At 37.2% G+C, this 19,894-nt stretch overlaps 1 protein-coding gene across 16 annotated transcripts in view; it reads left to right on the top strand.

Moving 5' to 3' along the window:
• The window catches only part of MYT1L (myelin transcription factor 1 like), a 307,933-nt gene that overhangs the window by 204,479 nt on the left and 83,560 nt on the right, over positions 1-19,894 (top strand). The window contains exon 1 of one of the 16 annotated variants that reach the window (XM_033513052.1): positions 332-352. The exons of the other annotated variants lie outside the window; for them this stretch is intronic. The gene's annotated coding sequence lies outside the window, so the exon portion shown is untranslated. Of the gene's footprint in view, positions 1-331; positions 353-19,894 lie in introns of those variants that run through there. 16 annotated transcript variants of the gene reach the window in all.

Raw genomic sequence — 19,894 nt, 5'->3', positions numbered from 1 at the left:
CATGCCATGGCATAAATGCCATTTAGACATACAGGTTACTGGTAGTAACCAAATTAATGCAGTAGCAATGTGATTAGCCTATTCAACTTTCTCTTTTTTTGGGATATTGGAATTTTTATAATACTTTCAAAATATGTAATCATTGTCCATTTACTCCTTATGCTGATGACAGACATCATAATGCACTGGGGTGAAATGAAGGAATCATGCAAAAATTAATGAGCTATCTAAAAAGTATTTTGTTCCCATTTCCAGGGAACACGTTTTTGGTTGGGTAGATTCACCTTTCTAACCAATAAAAATATAAGAAAAGCTTTCAGCACTCCTCAGTTGGATTCCTCTTAGGAACCAGGTATGAAAGTTGTATGACTTTTGTTTCAGCATTCTGTAAGGTCAGAACATAAATCTTAAAGAAAAACTTTGGAAGTATTCTTTCCCTTTGGGTGAGATGGTGGCCAGCTGGGTGGCTATCAGAGTTTTCTCAGATACTGTATCTGTAGCGTTTCCTTAATTGCCTGAATTTACCACAAAATTGGTAGAGGATAAATGGTCAGTCTTAAAAGTTGCATGAGTTTGATGCAAGAAGGAAGTAATTTCCTTTTGCAGGGAACTCCGCTGTTTCAGAACCTGGAAGAGAAGCTGTGTTGGTTCAGGCTGATGTGCAACTGCTGTTGCTCTCTTGATGAACAAGTGCAGGATGTCCAGCAGTTTCTTTAAAAATAGCAGTGACTAAGTTTGTTGGTGCTTAGATTATGGTGCAACTGCTGCTGTGATTTCAGCTGACATTAAAAACTTTTTTGAATCTACACTATCAAAAATGATGAAAGGGATAAAAAAACCCAAAAAAAAACTAAAGCAAAACTCAAGAGCTCAAGAAAATTGCTTCTGGCAAGCCAGCAGGCTTGATACACAGTTTATTTTTCTGTCATAATGAAACACAGTGGTTTTCTTATTCCAACACAGTTACACATGCAGTTAGTGGTCCTAATCAATGTGAAGAGGCTGACATTGTTTATTGACTGCTTTCCTTCCATATATAGTAGGCTGTGGTTAAGAACTGCAAAAAATTTACAAAGGTACCTCTGTTGGCTGCTCTGCATATTACTTAAGCAGGTCAAGTTTTTCTTAGGAACTTACACTATTCCAGTAATAAAACAAATGTACATTAATAAATAAATGTATGTTCTATCTAAATGATTAGTCATTAAGAAAAATTCCTCATGAAATCAAAGAAGTGATAATAGAATTTTATCTGAAAAATATTTCATGATGTTTTTGAGTATCAACATAGTAATCAGTATGCAACAGTCCCAGTAAGAGCAGAGATGATTCACAAGGAAGAGTCTCTAACAATTAATTAGGAAGGTAATATGGAGTTCCTTATGTCTATGCCAAAGAGCAGAGTGTGATAACAGTTTGATTTTGTTGAGGTCTAGAGACTAATCAATAAATCATATTTTTTTAAATAGTTTCTTTCCTATTGTTTCCAATGTTTCACTTTATCCTGCTTGTAGCATAAGCTTCATTGATAGAATCTGGACTGTTGATTTACCAGAAACGTAAGATGCAAAATCAGGTATCCTTAAACTACATGGTCTAAATATGACTCTTGCCTTTTACCTATTGACTATATGGAAAATTAGAACTGTCAGCTTTGCATTTAGTTGTCTCAATTACTTGCTGCTCAGACAAGGCTCACTATAATATTGTACTAAACCACCTTATAAGTCACCTTAGCAGGAAGTCTTAATGTCTTATAGTATTCCTGTGCCTAGAAACAAAATGCAGAATTATCCACTCATCAAGATGCCTACAGAGTTCTCATAAAGGTTTCTGTCACTAGTGCTGTAGATCATAGCAATTGAGAAAATTTCCAGAAGTAGTCTAGATGAGCAAAATAGTTAAAATCATAAATATTGGTGACAGAAGAATTCCATCAGTGAGTACAGGATAGGACTATAGGCGTAGAAATGGGAAAGGGGGGAAGGGAGAGGGTAGGATGGTAAGGGTAAGGTATTTTACTGCTTCTTAGGTCAAATTTAGTTTTCTGATAGAAAAGGGTAAATCCTGGGAAACTCAGGCATGTCACTGGTGAGTCATTACCCATTCCTTTTTTGTTTACAGAAATGGGAATTTTGGATGGGGTTCTCAGCAGATATAGATAGTATACAGGTAATATAGATAAACAGTTCCTTTTGGAAATACTTGGGCGTTCACTGAAACCATCACAGCCTTTTTGAAAATCACATCTTTGTAGCCTTCCATTGGTGATCTGAAAGACTTGCAAAACACAGATGTATTCTAATAGTCTGATAAATCTCAAAATACCAATTTAAAACTACAAGGAAAAAAAACAACCAAACTTTTTTTGATGAGTTTTAAATTCTGTGCATGTACTTCTGTACACAATCCTTTGAACCAAAATTCATGTTTTAAACCCCATCGATGGCTAGCATATCTTCTAAATTTCCATTAAATCTGAATCTCTTTGAAGAGCAAGTATTTATCCATCTATCTGTGAAGAGACTTGAGAAACCCTTATGTTCAACACAGCCACTAAAGGAAAGATGAATCTTTCTGATTTCCCTTCTGTCCCAGGAAAACAGGAAAGATAGAGATGACCTGTGTTACCTATGATAACCTAACCTGTAAATTGAAATACAAATGGGAAGGAGCGAGACTAAAGGCTGCTTTTGGAGTACTACTTCTCTGTGATAGCAACTGCCAAGAACCTTTGGATTAAAAACTGAAGTGTGCATTCAGTTTTCAAGGCAAACCAAAGCACCTTTTTCTGATACGAGCTTGCTTCAGGTAGTTGGATCCTGAAGACTGTTTCACAATACTTTTCTATTTTAAAAAAATCTCCCTTGGAGAAGCTTCTGGAACAGATTTTCCAAGGAACCATTTCGTCCATATAACATGAAGTCATTCAAAATGCTTGTACTCCAGGAATTTTCTTATCAGGAACACAAGGAGTTAGGTTGATTCTAGACCTAAGGAAATTTGATACATCACTCAAATCTATTTCATAGATGTGTGAAATGGGTTTGAGTGATGTGTCAAATTTCTTTAGGTCTAGAATGCTACAAAATGATTGTCTAAGATGCTACAAAAACTATTGCAGTTTCTTAACAGGTGTGTTAGGAGTCTTTTAGATTGTCCCTTACATTTTCTATTGAACTCAAAGTAGTTGGCATAGCCAGTATACTAATATGTGGTATTGCACCTAATTTTTCAAGTGAAATACACTTCAAAAATATCTGTAAACCACAGATAGCAGTGTGTATTCAAAGGAAGACACAGTATAGGTTTTTCTACTAAGAAAAACTAGCACGTGAACACAGAGTGGCATTCTACCTGTTTTCATATTTCATAGAATAATAGAATTATTTAGATTGGAAGAGACCTCTAAGATCATTGAATCCAAAAGTATTTGTTTAATTTAAAAAGTAAAAATTAAATTACTAAGTATTTGGATTTAAATACTTTGTTTAAATCCAAGTAGGATTGCTTTTAAAAAAGTCTCATAATATTTTTGTGTCTTTTTCTTTGATTTCAATGAACTCATCACAGATAGACCCTCAAAATGTGAAAACCACCTGTCAACTCTATTAAGATTGTTAGTGCACTCCACTATCTTCCTGATCCCCTTAGAAGATTGTGTCTGAAGCACTTGTGTCCTCTAAGCAAGAGGGGATCCAAACACCAATCTAAAAGATGAAAGAAGCCCATGTGCTGAGGAAAACGTGGTGGCACACAGCTTTCCAGCTGTGCATGCTGCTGAAAACACTCCTGATAAAGTAAACATCTTGATAAAATGAAGACAACCTGTCTGTATTAGCAAGGTCATCTGTCAGCCTGCTGACCACTAATCATACTCATTTATTCAAACTGCTAGAAGGAAAGTGGTCATGTATTTGGTGAACACAGTTGGTGTTCAGTCTTAATTAGAGCAGGGAGCTACACTCATGTACCTCACAGACAAAACACCTAATGGAAGTAAATTATAGCTTTGAATAAAGAGGCCAGAAAGCATAATTGCACTGCCTAGGACACTGTATAGGGGAAAAAGTGTCTTTTTCAGGGCCAAAGAAGACTAAAAAAACACCTGATATTTACATAAGGCAAAGCAGATCTAAACTCTTTGCTAATAAATTTTGCTGCTGTACTATACTTTGGTAAAAGAGGATACCCTGTGCTTAGGGTGTCTCACACCCTAATAATAACAACCTGAAGTAAAGGAAAAAACTTAGAGTTGCTTCTGGCAGACTTTTATCCTGGCCATTGCATTCTTTTCCTCTGGGTAAAAAGTTAAAGTTACCTTTCTGGTCTAGTTAACAGTCTGGTCTGGTTAAGTGCCCAAACCTGGGAGATGTTGAGTTAAGGCTCAGGATCAGAACTTTTATCGATACTGAGGCTAGCTCAGTTGATTGTAGCATAATGATAATAATGCCAAGGCTGTGTGTTTGATCCCTCTATGGGCTATTTCCTTAGGAGTTGCTCTTGATGATCCTTGGAGTTCCCTTCCTACTCAGAATATTCTGTGAATCTGTGATACCTGCTTTTTCCATTGAAGAAGCAAGCGCGGATTGCAAGTTCTGCTGTTCAGCTGTTTATATTTCATATTAAGAGATTCAGACAGCCTTTTCACTAAAAGTTTTTGTTGGAAATAATGCAATTAAAACATTTGGTAGCTCAGGCCTGAAAACCTCCAGGTTGTTGGAGTAGGGTGGGGAAACAGCTAGCTGGTAAATACCCCCTGGATACTTCTAGTTCCTGTGGAAAACGTTTGGATCTTTTTGTTACTGTTACGTGTTTGTGGTTGGTTGGTTGGTTGGTTGGTTGGTCGGTCAGTTGGTTGGTTTGTTGATTGCTTAAATATGACTCAAGTGTTAGTAAATTCTGCTTTTTACTGTATTCCATGCTCAAGGTCTTTACTATACATAGACAATATAATTTAAACTCATTAAACCGCATTATTTAAACGTAGTTTTTTAATTCTTTGAAGTAAGGCTGGGTCTGATACTGAGCTTGTTTGCATCAAGACAAATCAAGAATAGCTTTATGTCAGTAGAATTCCATTTACGTGAGGAGGTATGTTGCACGTGTCATCCCTAACTTTTCCTCCATTTGAAGAACCGTTTGAGAAGACTTCCTTCAATTAGAATGTTTAACTTAGAAGTCAATAAACTTTCTGGGCTAGAAACTTTAATATCCCTCTCTATCTTAACTTCCACATTTAAAGTTAGGAATGTACTTAAGTATCATTCTCATGTAGAGGTTTACATATTTAACTTCTTTCCTACAAATGAAAGGCCTTAAATGATAATATGAAATATCTGACCCTTCAAAAGCAAATGATTTAATTATAGCTTTCTGCAGTGTAAAGAAATTACTCACTTTTGATGAAACAGATTATAGATCTGTGTCATACACGACTTTGGTTGATGTAAGCAGAAATTCTGTAGAGGACATTAGCATACTTAAAGAGTTCAGGGTCTGAACTGAAGGCCTTAGTAAAAGCATCGAGGAGCACATTCAGCGCCACATCTGATTTCAATGCTGCTTTATTCTGAAACAGTTTTACATGGCAAGGAGCTTGCTTGTTTGCATTTTTAATACGCTAACCCCTTTCTTCAGGATTAGATGAACTTGAGATGTTGGGTCCATTGTACTGTCAAATTGTTTCAGGGCTTGTCTGTGAACAAAGCTTTCTCTAGCCTTGCAAGAGCAGTAAGTCTGGAAAGCAACCATGTCTCAGCAGCATTGCTTTGGATTCTCACAGGCTGCAGTCTTCAAGGAAAGGCTGCTTTTTCTGCATTTCCATTGCATCCTTCTGTCTGCAGAAAAATGCTGTGTGGATCCTTGATTTTTTTTCTATTCCATTTGTTGTCTGGCAAGACCTTACAGTAAAATTAATTCTTTCTGGAATAAGATGGATTGGAGAAGAAATTAAAGTTCTGAAGTCTTAGAGCTGTAGCTCTGTTCTCACTTAGACTCTCTGTAACCTGTTCATTGCCAATGATCTCCTGTTTTTGGTACAACTGTGCCAAGAAGCCACTTGTTATACATATAGTGCTTTAAAGAACCATTAATTAGCTCAATTTATAGACCAGCTCTTTGCATCCATATTTGTAAATGACCTGACATTGTTGCAGAAGGTCGCACATCTGGAATATGTCACTTTTAGAAACACATTCGGGGTTGTACAGAACTGAACTCTTCATGATCTCTCTTTGAATTCCTTTGTCTTTCACAGTGCTACTTCAAAGTGTCTATTGCCCACACTGTACTGCACCTTACATAGTCACCACAGACTATGTGTGAATCCTTTTTGACTCTACAGATATACTGATTCTTTAATATAACATTTGCTTGGTCAGTGTTAGAGGTTCCTGTTTTTCCTCTTGTGTTTAGAGTGCAGCTCTAAGACAATTTTGATGACCCTGTTAATTCACAGTTCTCACTGGGCTTACAGTTCTTGTCCTAAAAGAGCAAACACAAATGGTAGCTTTTCACCCTGAAAAGCAGAGAACTTAATCTGGTAACTATGGGAGTTAATTTTGCCCTATTAGAGCTCCTGCAGGAGATACTAAAATGAAATAAAATTACAGACTGTATTGATAATTTCTTCTGATCCATGTCTGTTCTCACAAATCAAATTTGCTTCTCTAGAAAATGCCTCAAGTCACAGAAATTTTGTTTAACTGAAATACATAATCTTAAAAAAATAGTTGTTTTGAAACAAAAGCATTGATGTGTAATGAACATATATATGTAATTAATGAACATATATATGTAATTTTGAATACTTTTGTATCATGGAAGTGTTTCTTCCTTATTTCACAGGTCTCAAAACAATTGACATTTGTTCTTTTGTCACTTATATCACATACAACATAGTCTTTTTTACCATAAGAAATACTTGCCCTTCTGTAAATTAACATATTATTCAATTTTTTTTCCTAGAGAGTAGACTCTGGGAGCTACAGTTAGTGAGCTGGACAGCAAGGAAGGCCAAGTCATATAGCAGAATACAGAAAAAACCCCAAAACTAATCATAGGAAAGAAACCACTTAAAGGAAGCTGGGTTTGGTCAATGTTGTTGAAATCCTCAGAATTATGTGGTTACATTAAGGCTTCATGCAGAAACTACTGAAAGTAGTCACTAACATTAAGTATTTCAAGTATCCATACAACCACATGGAGAGTGTGGCAGATATTATACGCTGTCTGCAGAAAATATTATTGCTATAGCAAAAAATTGTGGTGGCTCTGTCAAAGAAAGTTAACAGAATTGACAACTCAAGACATGGTGGGGGTTTATTAGGTGAACTCATCATCTGATAGTTCTGTCATGCCAAAAGCTTAATTTTTCAGGCTGTACTGTTAAATAGGAAGGGTAAGTACTGCTATTGCTGTGACACTAAAGGAATGCCACAGGAGAACTGAGCTTACAATTACAAAAACAGACAGATCAAGCAGACATTTTCTTCCTTGTGCTCCACAGACATGGATTACTGACAGAACAAGGGCAAGGTCTGTGTGTCATGAACACTTCCCGTCACCTAACATAGGAGTGTTTGCAAAGCTGCTCAGGCCCATGTCAGACAAGGGTTCTGTCATTACAAAGCATATGTGGTGAGATTCCTTACTTGTCATATATACTTTAAGGCAAGCTGTGCAAATGCTTTTCTTCTGATTTCTATTGTATCAAATCTATTGTTTCACCAACTGCCTTCACTTATTATAGAAGTTCTCTATAAACAAGATACATCTGCTAAGCAATTTCTTGGACACCCTGTAAAGAACAGGGCTGAAGATTTACAGAATATTGTCATTCTGTCATCTGCAATAATTAAAACATTGTTCAACTTTAAGGCTGGCATCCAGTGGAAAGTTAAAAATTGTTTCTTCTTTATTGCAATGTGTTGGATAGAACTTTGCCCTCAGATCATTAAGAGAAAAATATATTTAAAAAGTAATAGTAGAAATAGAGAATCACAGATCATTATTAGGAATGACTGTTAGGAATAGGGCTGAAGTTTGACTTATAAAAAGTATACTAAAGTTTATAGTAGTGTTTGTTTATTATCTATTGAGCACAGTCTATGAATGTCCTTTCCTGGAAATACAGCCAAAAAGGATAACTTTTAGATGAATAGAAACTGGAATCCTGCCTTAGCATCTCATTACAATTGTGAAGTGAAATAAATGTTTCACAATAGAATGGAATGAAAATTCTGTCCCTATCTGTAATGCAGTTGGTTAGTTAAGTGTAAGAAGTGATGCAGGAGTTCAATGGCATTTGTCTTCTTTTCTAACACAGAAGGTTGGAGACTAGACCAGTGACTGCTTTGCATAGAGAGTCCTCTTACACACATTGATGGAGCTCTGTCACACCCTAGAAAAGACATTCCAGAACTGTCATAGGCCAAAGTGGGATATTCTCCTGAGAAATTGGGCCATGCTGTCTTTGCTTCAACGATCTTGTAACCATCTTACGGATTGACTTCTTAATATTAGGCTACAAAATCAATCCTGGGCACAGGGAACAGCCACTGTATTTCTCTCTTCAAGGCAAGTGTCCTTGTATAATACCTACAATAAAGAGATTGCATTTTTTTATGACCAAATAGCATTACAACAACAACAACAACAAAAAAGTTTGGGTCTTGCTCTACTCTGTGTTTTCTGCTTCCTAATGGAGCTTGAATCCAGTCTAGCTTTTATTGCAGTGGTTATCAAATCTTTTTGGGAAATATGGTATGTAATCTATATGAACATGAGAGCTTATACTCTTACTCTTCTGGTTCTTTAGTGAATGACTCACTAAACAATGTGTTTAACCTGGGCGATGGCAGGTGGGGGTGAGCAGGGGAAAGGAAGGAACAGGCTTTTCTTCGCTTGGCTGCAAATTAAGCAAGCCAATCAAAGCAACATTTCATGGGAAGCCTTTTTCTGTCAGGTGTGCATTAGAGCATACCTTTTGGATTAAGTTTGTCTGGAAACTTATGTGTGGAAAGACCCATTTTTGGTGCTTAAATAGCAGATAGGAGGAGAGCTTTGTAAAGCTGGAGCTGTACACATCAAAGCAGAGCTTTGAACAGTTGATCAGTGTTCAGGTGTCTCCCAGGTTTATGGCACAGATGAGTATAGATGTAGTTCTGTCACCAAGAAAAATAGAAATGTGACTGTTTCTTTCTATACAACATGCCATTTGAGAAGTCTAATCTAAAAGTGTTTTAGAAATTACTGCTGCTATTCATAAGAATTATTTTTTTAAGGGATTCCCCATTAAAGGTCTGGTATGAGTTTAAGAAAAAATTTGATTCAGTGGCTGGAGGGTCTTTGGACACAGAAATGGAAACAGTAAGTTCCAAATGTAAAAGGGATGACAGGGCTTATGCAGGAAACAAAAATGCAGAAAGATGTAAATAAACACTTAGGAGGTAAGCATGGGAATACTGCAGAGAGCAAATTAAATATACTATTCAGATTCCTTCATGGACAGCAGGAAATGACAGATGTGAAAGCTGCAGTAAAGAGTCTGCATTATGTCCAGTCTTTAAATTAACAGTTAAAAGGCTTTAAGATGGAAGATCAGGGCTAAACAAAATATCCATACCCACAGGCAATGCAGCAAAGCTTTTTCTGTTTTATTTTCTCCTCCCTAATTATATGTGAGCATTTTCCTATAGTTCATGATACGAAGTAGCTTACTGTGTCTTTTTTTCTTAATGATAGAATTCTTTATCATTGTCAGTAGTAGAATCAGAACTAGACACATGCAGAGCACTTTTAGAACCCCATCCAATATATGTAGACTCTCTGAGACTTTTTAGAATATTGTAAACAAGGATTTTTAAACTACACTTGAAGTCTGTATAAGATACAAATAGCAATGAGCCAAAATTACCAACTATTAAAAAATACATAAATTAAACAGCAATGTATTTATTAAAGAAAGAATAACTGTCCTCTGGCAAGTAAGTGTTCTGCTTGAAATCTGCAAATTGCACATCATTGAGAAGATAAGCAGTGTAGAAATAATGTACACAGTTTATCTGAGTTTTAAGAATGGATTTGATGCAGTTCCATTTGATAAATTCATTTTAAGTCATAAAACATAATACAACACCAGATGCAAAAGAACAGAGGGGAAAAGTTCATGTTGGATAGGTTAATTCCATTGGCTCCTAAATAGCTCAGATACTTAAGCACCTCTGAAAATTAAGTTAATGAGACTAGAACCTAAAAATAATCACAAAAAAGGCAATTGAAAGGGAACAATATGTTAAAGTGAAAAAAATAAAAACAGAAGTAATTTCAGGCAGAAGTAAGGTATTGGGTTTATCTCACATACATTACTTTCACTAGAGGCCTTCAGCAAAATAACTTCTAGGCTGGAGCATCCTGAGACCAGACTCAGACTCAGGTTTTAGTTTTGTATGGTGCAAGATTGTCTCTGTATCTACATGTGTGTATCTTGGAAAACTGGCAATTGTGGTTATTTGATAGATTTTTTGTTGTTGTTGTTGCTTGTTGTCTCTGGGAGGATAGTTATTTTCAGCACAGCACAGATGCTGTGCACTGAGGCTGTGCTGCTGTACTCAGTTTAAGCACTGTGAGACTTGCAACAAAGCCACTGCCATCACAGCTAATAGGTACCTGTGTAGTTGGAAATGTATGGAAATGCATGTAAATTTTTTGGTTGTTACATTTGTCCAGCAAATACTCTCCTTTTAAGAGATACAAGCTTTCATCATCAGGATGGATATTCCAGTGCAGATCTGAAGAGCAGTCTGAAATCCCTCAGTTTCTAAAATGTGGGGACTTTAGGTGGACAGGGTCTTGGAAGAGCCTTACTAGAAATATCTTTGCAGATGCCATAGTGACATAAAAGGTGGTCTGTATCTGGTACTATAGCATGCATTTCCTGCATTTGACAGGTGTTTAGTACTCTACTCTCATTCTTACACATTTACAGTCACATGGGCCATCAGTACACATAGATGGCAAAGAAACAGGAGGTACTAAAGACTGTAGGTAGATAAGAGCCACCATTTTCTCTTTTTTGAGGTTCACTGTTTACGTGTACTTGGCTGAGTGGAGTAGCATGATTGGCCAGGGTTGACCTTGGCTAGATGCCTGGTGTCCACCAAAGCCACTCTTATCATTCCCCTCCTGAGCTGAGATAAAGTCAGGGAGACCAGTTTCCATCAAAGGCAGAACAGAGTCAACTTGGGGAAAATATTTGAATTTACCAGTGAAAATCAGAGTAGGCTAATGAGAAGCAAAATAAAGCCTCCTTTCCAGGGTCTACCTGCTCTCTCTGGGAGTGCAGGAGGACAGGGAATGAGGGTTGCAGGTTACAGGTTTTTTCTCTCACTGCTTCCATCTCAGAGAAAGAAGTCCTTCCCCTGCTCCAGTGTGGGGTCCCTCCCATGGGAGACAGTCCTCCATGAACTTCAGGATGAGTTTTTCCCATGGGCTTCTATTCTTCACACTGCTTCAGCATGGGTCCCTTTATACAGGTGCAGCCCTTCAAGAGCAGACTCTTCCAGTGTGGGTCCTTCATGGGGTCAGCAGTCCTGCCAGAAAACTTGCTCCAGGATGGGCTCCTCTCTCCATGGGGCCACAGATCCTCACAGGAGCCTGTTCCAGTGCGGCCTTTCCACAGAGTCACAGCCTCCTGCAAGCATCCACTTGCTCAGAGGTGGGGACCTCCACAGGCTGCAGGTGGATCTCTGCCCCACCATGGACTTCCATGGGCTGCAGGGGCACAGCTGCCTCACCACAGGCTGCAGGGGAATCTTGGCTCCAGTGCCTGGAGCATCTCTTGGCCCTCCTGTTCCACATATTCTCACTCAACTCTTCTCTATCTGCAATTAATTCTGCCCAATAAATTTTCTTTTTCCTTCTTAAATATGTTATCACAGAGGTGTTCCTACCATCATTGATGGACTTGGCCTTTGTCAGCAGTGGGTCTACTGTGGAGCTGGCTGGCATTGGCTCTCCTGAACATGGGAGAAGTTGTTGGAAGTTGTAGCCCACCCTGCTACCAAAACTTTGCCATGTAAACCCATGGTAAATGGTTCACATTTACCTTATTCGTTCCTTCTGAAATGCATTTTCCATTGATCTCAGCTTATGGATTTCCCTGTCTTTGTCCCTTCAGTCACATTAATCAATGACTACATCTATGTGAGAGAATAACACAGACCATAGTCCACTCATTTAATGCCAAGTTCAACTGCTGCATGATTTGGGTGCATATATAGCTAATCTTTTAGTTTCCAAAATACATTCACCCCATTCAGACTCCTTGGGAATGGTTCCTAACCAGCAGCTTTTCACTTCATTTGGAAACTGCTGCAAAACTGCTGAGTTACTCAAGTCAAAATCATGCCAGAGCCTCACAAAGAGTTATGGCAGCATGAATAATCACATTCCACTTCTCTGTTTACTGTTCTGTCCCTAATTAATAGGGACAGAGCAGAATATTAATAATAGAAGGCTATAATCAAACAGGTAAATAATCCTTTGTATTTACTTTCTGACATTATGGACTATTACTTGGCCTTCCCTATTATGAGAACATAGGGAATGTGACAAATGTAGATAAAAAAACTAGTTGAAGGGATAAAAATAAAGGAAAAACACCTTAACTAAGAGCTTTACATTTCAGATGAAGTCTGGCACTTGTGAATATAGATGTATTTTTCTTTCCAGATCCCTTGGCACTGAACTCATTGAGGGTATAGAGAGACATGAAGAAGAAATTTCAATGATACCTTTAGTACTTCTGATCGTCTAGAATGGTAGTGATACAAGCCTCTATCCCTTTGCCAGTCAGGTCAGCTTATCAAAGTACAAACAGGCTTTCTTTATAATCAAACACAACTATGAAAAAAATAATTAAACTTATAATGGAGACCAAACACTAATGTAAATCATGCAGTCATAAGCATATATCCCATTGAAAGTATCTGTAGTATCCCATCCACACCAGCCTTTCATGTCTATCCACAACCAAAAAATAGTTCCTTTTGGGTAGCTCTTCATTCCTTCCACTCAGCAGCTCCTACTGTGTCATACTAAAGGTGTCATTGGAATTCAGCAAGGATCAGCTTGAAAATTTTGAGTAAAAGCAGTAAGGATAAGATTCACCCTGTCAGTTTAATTGATAACCAATCAAGATATATAATCACTTTTAGGGGATAATTCAGCCAATCTACTATAGATACCTAGGTTAGGATGAAAAATTGTATCCCAGGATGCATGTTTTTGTCCATTAGCTGCAAATGGAATGTGTAGTTTATATGGAGACATGTTCAATATGGTCTGACACTGAGTCAGAGATCTGAACTGAAATCAAAACAGTAAATAGAGATGATGTATCCCTGTACTAAAGATTACAACCTCTCGTCTCAGAGATTTGTGTGTGAGAAAGAAAATACTGCCTTATAAACTTAAAATGTGTTCAGGCTGCATCCTTTGTGAAGCAATGAATATGGAGAGCGATGTAGGCATGGGTCACTGTCTCTGGAGCAGTCTTAGGAATAGCCCATGAGAAGCTCTGTACCTAGAGCTCTCTGAGTGGGTGTTCTGCCATCAGTGCAGCTGGTCTTCTGCTCCCCTGCTGGCTTCCTGCTGTATCCCAGTACTGGAGAACAGTTTGGTTCCATCATTGCCTGGTGCCCTGCTGAGCTGTGGAACCCTGAGAGAAGGCAGGAAACTGCCAAACTCCACTGAATCATTATAAGGCTATGAGATAAAATATCTTGCCTCCCTCCTATCAACTTCCTGGGGAGAAAAAGTAGGATAAAATTAATGCCAGTCATCAGCTAAAGCCATCTCATTATCTGCCCAGACAGAAGTCAAGTTAAAACAATTAAGGGCTGCCTGAACCTGATTCACAAAGAAGTGTGTACCAGGTAGGACTAGCTAAATTTTCCTGCCTTTGCAAACCCATCATATCCACTTCTGTTCACAGATAACATCAGCAAGTTCCTTCTCAAACCTGAACATATTCCTTCATGCCAAATATTGCAGATACTTCAAACCAAACAAGCAGGCTTCATACTAATCAGACACCTTTTCTACCTAAGGGGATTCCTGTAGGTAACCAAAAAGTATTTTCTGCTGTCTCTGTGGTAGAGGAAAACAAGATAATTCCCAGAAAATTCATTGCCTTTTGACTTTTGGAAATAATGCTTGTCTATCAGGATGAAAAGACTTGAGAAACAGAAATTAAAAGGAAAAGAAATTATTCCATTTTATGCAGCACTTACACTTTTGTATTTGGAGTAATAGGTCCAGTTTTGGGCTCATCAGGACAAGAAACTCTTGAAATATTGCAGTCCAGTGATGAACAAGCGGCACGATTAAAGAGCTGGACCACATGATCTGCAGAAACACTGAAAAAAAGCACAGTTTGTTCATTTGAGGAAGGAAATGTTAAGGGGAGAACTTAGGCTGCAACTGCTTGTATGGAGAGTGAAGAGAGGATGTGTGTAGCAAAAGAGACAAGACACAAGTTGTACCAAAAAACCATCCATTTAGAAATAAGAATGAATTTCTCACCATGACAGTGCTCAAACACAGGAACAGACTTCCCAAAGATTATGTGTTTTTTCTATCCTAGAAGACCTTTAAAGCCAAATGGACAGAAGAGGTCCCTGATAATTGCTCTAAGCTGGCACTATTTTTGGGCAGGTGTTGGACCACATAGCATCCCAAGGTCCCTTCCAGCCTAAGCTACTGCATGATTCCATGGTACCAGTGCACTGTCAATAGCATGTGACAATCTCTTTAAAATCAAAGAAAGGCAAGCAGTATCTTGTGGTGAAATGACAAAATCTTAAACATACTGGCTTCAGTCAGAACCTAGATAACCTCCAAGAAGCTCTTGCAGTCTGGCACTTGAAGCAAAATTACCTCAGTCATGATCTTGTCAGAGGATCTGTCAGATATCCTTAGATCACTTTCCAAAACTGTACTGATACAGGTAGCTCATAGGGATTTGGATTGGGAAAACATGGATGCATAACAAATGACAGAAAATGTTAAAAGTATATTGCTCTGTTTTAGCTGATGCTCTGTCTTTATATTAATAGGAATAACCCTAGTAAGAACATCCATGTTCTACCAATACTTAATGTGAACATTTGTAGATCAGGATACTATTGATGCAGGTGTGACATAAGCAGAGGCATAATAATAGGTTATACAAATGGCAAAAAAGATAGGAGTATTTCAGGGCATTGGTTATGTAAAGCACCTCTGCCTTTAGGCAAGAATACACTGATTTATACAGAAAATACATCTTCAAAATGGTGTTATAACAAAATAATTTATTATTATTTTTAAAATGTGTAGAAGATGAATTAAAGAGGAATATATTTATGTGTTAGTCTTTATGTGTTAGTAATTGCTCCACAAAAGGAAAAAAATTCAGATCTGTGAGGATTACTTTTGGTCCTTACAGAAAAATAAAAAAAAAACCCAAGAAAAAGAAAGGTGGTACTTAAATTTTCAGCAAGCAAAACCAGATAAAAAGTGAAACCTATAGAAAATGAAAAGATCAAGACATAACAAAAAGAATTAAAACATGCATAAGGTGGAAAATAGTGCATGTTTAAAAGTCTATATGGGCTTGATGCACTGTAGTCTTCACTATTAATTTATAATACTGACTCCTAATGTAGTGTGCTGTGTTCTTCAGCTCAGAACTTCCTTGCCACGCTTAATGACTTCTACTCTCTATTTATTTTACTTTGAGCATTGGCTATTAATTGAATACTGTAACTGTAGGAGAATCTAAACAATAAGTCCCAGTATTATAACTATTGTAAGTAGTTGTAGAAGGCTGAGGGGGAGAAGTGGGGGGAAAAAAAAGGGAATATAATGGAATAGCTAGAAACAATTAATCAAGTGAAAGTAATCTTTTTCTTTTGACTTCCATTAAGTATATAAAGTCCATAAAGGAACCAGTTGTTATAACAACCAAATTTCCTAGGTCTTTACCTATAGCGCTTCCAGTATAAAATAACTTCAGGAAATCTTGCAGAGATGAAGAAAGGATTCTTCATGCATATGGTCAACTTCAGAGTTCAGTGCATCCCTGAAATAGGCATATTCAAATACTTGGGCTCTAATCCAAATCCTATGTCAGCAGTAGTGTTTAGACTTTTAGGAGACCTTGCTTAGGTCCTTGGAGAGTTACACACATCCTCTGTTTCTTCCACATGGAGTGGAGAAGTTGAGAGCTCAGTGAGTTTTCCACCTCTTCAATTTCCTTACAAGATTTTCCTGAAGATGGCAGTGTACAAACAATCCTCCTCCCCATATTATGCTGTAACTTTCTAAGATTTGGAATTCATTTGTGCTGACATTGTCTTACTAAATGTTTCTCATAGGCCAGCTATCAAAGACTGTAATGAGGAGGTGAGTGCATGTATTTTGCATTACAGCTTAAAGGGAGAAGAATGGTGATGCAGTCATATCATGTGCTGAGCACTTAGGAACTGACAAGTAGCAGTGGCAAGAGCAGTGAAGTGTTTTAAATCAGGAAATGCTGGATAATGAAACCATCCATCTGGACAGGAAGCCTGTGTGACCACATTTAGGTTTAGCTTCTTAGCCATCATGTTTTCCCATGCTTGGAAGAAAAGTGAGTAATTTGATACACAGACCACAGACATGGAATGTCTTGTTTCAGAAGTCTTTGTCCTTTGGTAGGAATGTAGCTGCTATTTCTGAAGTATCATTGCCTCTCTCTGCAGAATCTCTCAATCTAAATGCTGTGTATTTTCCTTTTCAAAAGGAAGGTGCTGTTTTGCATGACTCCCTACACTAAAACCAGCAAGCCATTTCTTCTGACAAAATATTGCTTAAAATTGGATGTTATAGGAACAAAAGGAGGAAACAATCAAGGATGTAGGGGCTATAATTCTTATTCTTCTGTGACTCCTGGTATGACATGGAAAGAGTCACTCAACTTCTCTGTATCTCAATTTCCCATCTGTAAAATGGGGTTAAAATACCTACCTCACAGGGGTGTTGTGAGGCTTTTTAAAATAATGTTTGTAAAGTGCTTTGAGATCCTTGGATGAAAGGTGCAATAAGAAATTAAATTATTCACTTTTTTTTTAGCGCAGTACAAGTGCACTTCTGTCGAAATGGCTAAAGGATTCCAGCTCTTAATAACTGTTCTACACTACTCCACTATAATTTCCTCCTGCCATTTGTTATATCTGCTGGGAGTTAAAAAGAACAAATTTACAATCTAGAATATCTAAATTGTCATTATATTTTGTGGAAGAGGGCTAGAATAATCTGATATTATTTTAAAACTGTGTTGTGTATTCTTTGTTCATGCAAACCTAAAGTTAACATAAAAAGGATATAACTTTGTGCATTCTTCACTTAAACTGGCTAGCTTGTGTCTTTGTGAGACAAATTCATTCCCTTCAGAAAATAAAAACCTTCAGTTTGCATCACTTGTTCGAAACTTATACAAGGGGTAGAGTAAATCTTTTACCTCTCTGGATTTTGCAGTCATGTAACAGACAGCCATTATACAGCACACTGTAAAAGTAGTTACTGAGTTAAAGATCAAATATAAGGAATCACAGAAATGTGAAATGAAAGCAAGATTAAATTTTACAGAGCTGAATCAAAGAAAAGGCGTATAGTTCACAACAAGCTGGTAGTGTAACATACTTTCTAGAACACCCTTAGCTAATACATAAACTGATTCAGTATTTAAAATTTCATATTGATAAACAGATGATACAGGTGCCTCACCAGAGCAGGCTTAGAACCCAACTGTTATTGAGGAGATGATGTGGCATATATAAACATCTTCCTCATTAAAATTAACTGCTGCCTGGAGATAAGAGACCTGAGTAAAATAGTTGTTAAAGAAAGGAGATGAAAAAAAAAGGCCAAAAATTAAAATGGGAAATTAAACTTATTTAAATATTTTTACTTTCCCTCCTCTCTCGTCTGGGATTAGTGTTTTACACTCTCTTCCACTACCTTTTCCTTCTTCATTTGAATGGATGGGAGACCAGGAAAGGATATAGCCAAACAAACAATAAAAAATACTGTAGTTACAGTTTTCACCCAGCTTACTTATTCAAAAAGAATTTGTCTTCTGTCATACAATACATGATTCATATTTTGACTTTTCACTTGTGGAGGCAAGGTATAACATATTCCTCCCCTTGGTGATCATTTACAAACACAACCCCCCCTTTTAGGAAACAATCCCTGAAACCTTTCACATTTCAAAAGTTGGCCTAGAATAGTCACTGCGTACCTGAGCAGTTCTCAGGATGACTTGAGAATTTTTATTTTTTTTTTACTTTGTGTTTCAATTACAGCTAGATTTGGACTTATTTCACCAGTGTTTGTTGATACTTCATGCTAAACTTGAAGGCACTGGCAATTTTGGATCTATATCTTATTGCTTCTTTAATTACTTTGATGTTCCTTTGCTGCATCTGAGTGCCCATCAGTGTAGTTACAAGTGCCCCACAAAGCCTCAGTTTCTATGGAACAATCTCCTTGGCACCAGGTTTTATCCTTAATATTTCAATTAATGTAGGACTTCTTTGTACATTTTACTTTAGAAAATTATTAGTGTATTTGCTTTTCAAATAGCACAGACTAGTTATCCACTAATCCTTCATTGTCTCCTTCTATTCAGTTATTCAAGATGGACATTTTTCAAATAGGAAGTGTAAGTGGCAGTCCTTACTTGTACACTGAAAATCTGGTACTCTGTTACCTTTAATTTTTGTGGCACTGAAACACAAATGTGAATTATGATGATCTTGAAAAACATAGCAACTAAAATAAAACCACCTTTTATGATAAACAGATAACCCACTACTGGCTTGGAATATCTTGTGATGTAGAAATACCATACAATCTTCCTTATTGATTAGCTTTCCTCTGTATTCAAGCAGATAATATGTATGATATAATATTTTATCATTAGAGCATTTTTTTTCTAGACATAGCCTAGTCATCAACCAGTTCTGCTGCTTAACTACAGCCTACTATCATCCCAGGATCCCTAACCACTGTGTAGAAGAAATACTATCTTGTGGCTGAAATATTAATTATTGTGCTGTATAGCTTTGTATTTACAACTCTTGATTTATTACTTTGTCTACTGACATAAAAACTATTTTATCAAACACTATTTCCTATTACCAAAATGTTAGTGCGCAAGCCACCTACTACCTGAAATTTCTCACTTTGATTTGCTTAACCCAAAATATGACCCACACTTTAGAAATGCCTATCTGTTTAGGTGTACTAGTGTTGAAAATACATCTAAGCTGAAAAGATGCTATCAGAAGTTGATGGACTGGCTCTTGAGCAGGTGTAAATTATCCCAGCTCTACTGGTTTCTTTCAGTTTGCACCAGCTGAAATACTGGCCTAGCATGTCACTGTAATGACAGATCTAGGAACTTTCTTTTCCAGTGCTGGAAAATGTTGAAATATAGTATGGGTAGCTGATTATCAAAATATAAGTTATGAAATGTTCATTACTCCATAGTTAGGAATGTGTGTTTTAAGACTGGTCTAATAATGACATAACTTCTGAGTGAACATGAGATACCAGAAGATGCTCTCTGGATGATATTCATCTGAGTATGGGTATCTTTAATGTGGGCATCGAGTCTGAGTCCCTTTGTTGTCAATGGAGAGAAACAGGCACTTCTAGTGGTTATTAGTTTAATTCTCAAGAAGATATCTTAAGCAGATCAGGTGGGCTGTGTCTGTAAAGTGTCTGCTTCTCTTACTGACTAAGGACAGAACCACAGATGATGTAGATGTAGATGTAGATGTAGATGTAGATGTAGATG

The sequence above is a fragment of the Parus major genome, chromosome 3 (genome assembly GCF_001522545.3).
Source record: "Parus major isolate Abel chromosome 3, Parus_major1.1, whole genome shotgun sequence".
Classification (NCBI taxonomy): Eukaryota; Metazoa; Chordata; class Aves; order Passeriformes; family Paridae; genus Parus; species Parus major.
The sequence above is the reverse complement of the archived record's forward strand: the minus strand, read 5'-3'. Positions and strand labels throughout refer to the sequence as shown.